The sequence below is a fragment of the Poecilia latipinna genome, unplaced genomic scaffold (assembly GCF_001443285.1).
Source record: "Poecilia latipinna isolate Pla-1442-1.1 unplaced genomic scaffold, P_latipinna-1.0 Scaffold980, whole genome shotgun sequence".
In the NCBI taxonomy this organism is placed as follows: domain Eukaryota; kingdom Metazoa; phylum Chordata; class Actinopteri; order Cyprinodontiformes; family Poeciliidae; genus Poecilia; species Poecilia latipinna.
This window is the reverse complement of record NW_015113596.1, coordinates 339729-344403: the sequence shown is the minus strand read 5'-3', so window position 1 is coordinate 344403 and position 4675 is coordinate 339729. Positions and strand designations below refer to the sequence as shown.

Genomic DNA, 4675 nt, shown 5'->3' with positions numbered 1-4675 from the left:
CTGATAATTCTAACAAATATGTGAAAAGAAAGTTATAAAAGTTACGTACTGCAGCATTAATTTCATATTAATACATGTTGAAACATAGTTTGTAGAAATTTGGGTAACACTTTATTTGACGGGTGTGCACAAGACTGTCATGATACTGTCATAAACATGACATAACATCTGTCATGAACATAAGAGTCTTTATGAATGTTTATGAATGTTAAGAAGTGTCATTTGGTAAATAATGACACTTTTAATGCAAAGTTGCTCCTAAAGTTGCATTAAAAGTGCCAACTTTGCATTAAAGTGTCATTTTTTACCAAATGACACTTCATAACAGTCATAGACATTAGTAAAGACTCCTTCCTGTTCATGACAGATGCTATGCCAGGTTATGATAGGTTTCTATCAACTTTATTGAACATGTACATGCTGCCAAATGTAACTTTTGTGACAATTATTTTGTACATATTTGTTAAAATTATATCAAGTCTGTATAACACAGCTTATTTTTTTATATCATCAGTCTCATGTTTTACTGTTTACTATGCGATATCATAGTGACAGTTTACACAAATATGTGAAAAACCTATTGCTTATAAATATCACTTACTGCAACTTAATAGTTGACCTTCAACATATTTCTGCAGTTAGTCATTAAAAAATAATAAATTTGTGTCCTGCAATGAGGAATACAACAACAGAAAACACAAAAAGTGAACATTAGAACATTATTAAATAAAAAACTTTAAAATGTCCATTTACTCACTCATAGAGGCAGTTTTTAAGGAATAATGTCTTGTTGGACAGTTTACCTCCATCCAGTTCTATTATTATCTTCTGTAACACCTCAAAAGTGTAGCGAAGGCCAGCAGGGTAGGCGAGGTTCAGCCCATATATCAGTCCAACAAGTATTACAACAGCTGTAGGCACACTATCCACCATGGACGATCCTGATGTCTTCATGTGATGAAGTCTTTCAGATGAAAAACGCGGGTGGTGGTGGTTCCAATAGCCTCTTCAATGGTAGCTTCATCCACACCCTATGTGAAGTGATGACAAGTTAATCTCTCTTTCTCTAGACCTAGATGCATATATATATATATAGATAGACATTTCTCTGTAAGAGCTATCTCTAAAAGGTTGGACAGATCAATGTAAATTTCGATGAATATAGATATCTCAAGTATATCTAAATGTAGAGATAGACATAGAAGGATGTATCTATCCATGTGGAAAGAGATATATTTCTACATATCTAGAGAAATCTAAGTCTAGATAGATATAATTATGTATATACAGATCGAAATTTTTCTCTATATTTAGAGAGATTTATCTATCTCTAGTTGTGTAAACACACATATAGATACATACCACATACTCCTGGATGAGCTTGGCTGGATCTTCTCCCATATACATGCAGACTTCCTTGATGACACTCCCATGCAGCATCAACATCTTCACACTGAAGGAAATTAATGGAATTAGAATCTTTTTTCAAGCCTTATGCTTGAAGTTTAACAATTTACTTTACACAACTATTTTTAAAGTGAAGACATACAGTAGAGGTTGAAGTGAAAACAAGCAGGTGTAAAAGTTCAAGGTGAGAACATTTAACACAAGAAAAATTTAATTTTCTGCATTAAAAAAGTTTATCCAAAAAGATTGATAGTTGTGTTGTGGCTACATCACTTACCTCCTCCATTTGTGCAACAACTTGTCCTAGCATTTGTCCAAGCTGTCCTCCTCTTCTTTTGAACATCTTCATCAGGTTGTCAAAATGGAGATCCAGCTGAGACAAGAACTTTGACTGAAGTGGTAATTCTCTTAAACTCAAGAGTTTATCTGAAAAAAAGAGCACAAAGTAATGAGCTTCAAATGTTCAACACTTGTAAGAGCCCAACAATCACTGCTACAGAAGTGAACAGTCAAGTAAATGTGCCTAGACATCTTAGATTAACATTACATCCAAAAAACAAAAACTTGTATAGCATTGTTTAAGAAAAACATACGTCACCATCTACACTTCTCAGTAGATATTTACAGAGGGCACTTTACACAAGACTTGAGCATCTGGAAGACATTTGGATTCAAATAAGATTCTGAATTTATACTCAATACTGTGCTCCAGCCCAGCGCGCTGGAGCATTGAGCCTTGCCATCCACATGGCGCCGCTGCCGCGGTAGAACCATTACATTAGCAAAACGAAGCATGGAGAGGGAGGGGATTATTAACGTAGCACAGTGCACCACAGATAAGGAAAAATAACGCAGAAAACAGTCGAAGTACTCAAAATCCCTCATATTCTTATTTTTGTCGCTCTGTCAGCGACGCTATAAGCAGACCCGTTACCATAACAACAGACATCGGTTCTGTTAGTGTACCATGATTCGACAACAAAAGACATGCAAACATTTTCCACACTAAGAACAGAACACTGAATCCGTTACTCCAACAGCTACAGCCAGTCTAAGTAGCCATGAGGAAAAAAAGTAACACGAACACTTTGCATCCTCCTGGTGGCTTTTCACTCGCTTCCCGAGCTATCAAGACCGCCTCGTTTCTCTCTCCCAAGCACACAACTTACAAATTTGATCGGTAACAACTGTTTTTTGTGGACTACTTTGATCAACTATGATGTACTGATCTGTACTAGAGCTAAGCCCCGGTGCTAATAACGATAGCTAGCAAAGTGAAAACCAAAGAACATGCAGAAGGTTTAAATGACTTCTCATACAGATGGATAATCTTTGTGGAAACATTGTCAACTACAAAAAATAACATTTAGATCACTTACTGCCTCCAAAGATTTGTCTTGTGTTCTTGTGGCTGAATAGTCAGAAGAAACTGCGCGGCAATCGCGATACCTTTAAAATTATCTTGTTTGGCTTCTTATTGGTTAAGATTCAAAAGACCGCTCTTATTATTGTCCAATCATATTTAATTATTGTCTTTGCTATATTGCATCATTTCCGGTGATGATAAAACATGATTACAATAGTTTTAGTAATTTAATTTGATCACGTTAAATCAACATAAGAAAAATTAGTAGAAAAATTATTGTTGGTAATTAAGTTAATGGTTCTTTATTCAATCGTGTAAATACAAGAAAGATGACTGAATTGTGTAGTATTAACTTATTTGTGTAGTATTAACTTATTACAAAATAATTTGCACTTATTTTGTGCAAATTAAAAAAAACAATTCTCATTTGTTCAGTGTACAAATCAACTAAAACGTATTCCAACTGTTTCAACTGTTCGACAGTTAATCAAATATTAACACTATTTCATGTCGAAGCATAAACATTACTCTCGTCAAATCACTTGCCTTTATCCCTTATCAACCAAGCGCTAACTAATTAATTGTTTAGACCTTAGTTGGACTTTTCCTAAGTTATCTCCCTTTAACTGTGACTCGTACGCTCTCTTACTCTCTGCATTATGTCCAAAACAGTTAATTGTCAGTTATTGTCAGAAGTTTGTGTAGATCACTTAGCAACTGTGTCCCTTTAAAAACTCTTTCAAATTAAAAGCATCAAATAAACAAATAAATAAATAAATAGATATGTAAGTATGTAAATATGTATTAATAAAGTCATTTACAAGGGTTATGTTAACCTGGGTTACACATCCTTGTCCCTAGTGGGTCGGGTGGGTTGCTGGTGCCTAACTCTAGTGAACATTTCGGGCGAGAGGTGGGGTTCACCCTGGACAGGTCGTCAGTCTGTCACAGGGCAACACACAGACAGACAGGACAAACAACCATGCACACCCCCACCTGGAAGAATTTAGAGAGATCAATTTAAAGACCAATACCAAAAAATTTGGTAACACTTTATTTGAAGAGGGGTGAATAAAACTGACATGACACTGTCATAAACATGATATAACACCTGTCATGAACATCAGTAAGTCTTCATGAATATTTATGACTGTTGTCATAAAGTGTCATTCGGTAAATCATGACACTTTTAATACAAAGTTGACATTATTCAAAATGTCTGTTATGACAACTTGACATTAGCCTAGACAAAATTGTCTTCGTTATGACAACTTGTCATTAACCAAGAAATCATGATCTGTCATAAATTTGTTATAAAAGTATTACCAATTAAACTTTAAAAATTAGCTTTATGTAGTAATATTATATAGCTCTGCCATGTTGTTTAGTCTTAATTTTCTTAATTTAATCGATCCTAAAGTTTTACAGCAAGATGTTTACAAAGCACTAATGAACTTAGCATTTGAAACATTATTTAAGGCTATTTAACCCTTGTGCATGCGAGGACTGAGGCAAACGTAGAGGACTGTGGCAAACGTAATGTTAGCTATGAGCAATTCAAGCCAATCCTATCTTGCTGTAAGTTAATGCTAGCTAAAGTTATTAAACTCCATTACTGTAACGTTAGCCCTTAATATTAAACATATTTTAAAGACAGGCAAATTGTTTTTTTCCCTCCAATTTTAATCTAGCAAATTAAAAGGTAATATGTTAGTCAAAGTTATTGATGTTGATGAGACTTTCTCCAATATGATAACAGTGGGCTGAGGGAAATACAGATTTATTTTGTAGCAATTCAAGAGCTAACCAATATAGTTGTCATAGTACTGCTAAGGACACATGGTGGGGGGGACAAAGTTGGCTAATAGTGGGATGGGGAGTGGGATGCTACGATTGTGGAGG

The 4675-nt window shown here is 34.9% G+C and overlaps 1 long non-coding RNA gene across 4 annotated transcripts; it reads right to left on the bottom strand.

Moving 5' to 3' along the window:
• Nucleotides 1–837: 837 nt before the first annotated feature.
• On the bottom strand, nt 838–2699 carry LOC106958372 (uncharacterized). Of its 4 annotated transcripts, none has more exons than XR_001427142.1 (4): nt 2577–2699; nt 1685–1833; nt 1363–1453; nt 838–1031 (listed from the first exon to the last, which is right to left on the bottom strand). It is a non-coding gene; the product is annotated as an uncharacterized LOC106958372 (long non-coding RNA). The 4 variants fall into 4 exon arrangements; XR_001427140.1 differs by lacking the exon at nt 2577–2699 and adding an exon at nt 2001–2453; XR_001427141.1 differs by lacking the exon at nt 2577–2699 and adding an exon at nt 2006–2453.
• Nucleotides 2700–4675: the final 1976 nt, after the last annotated feature.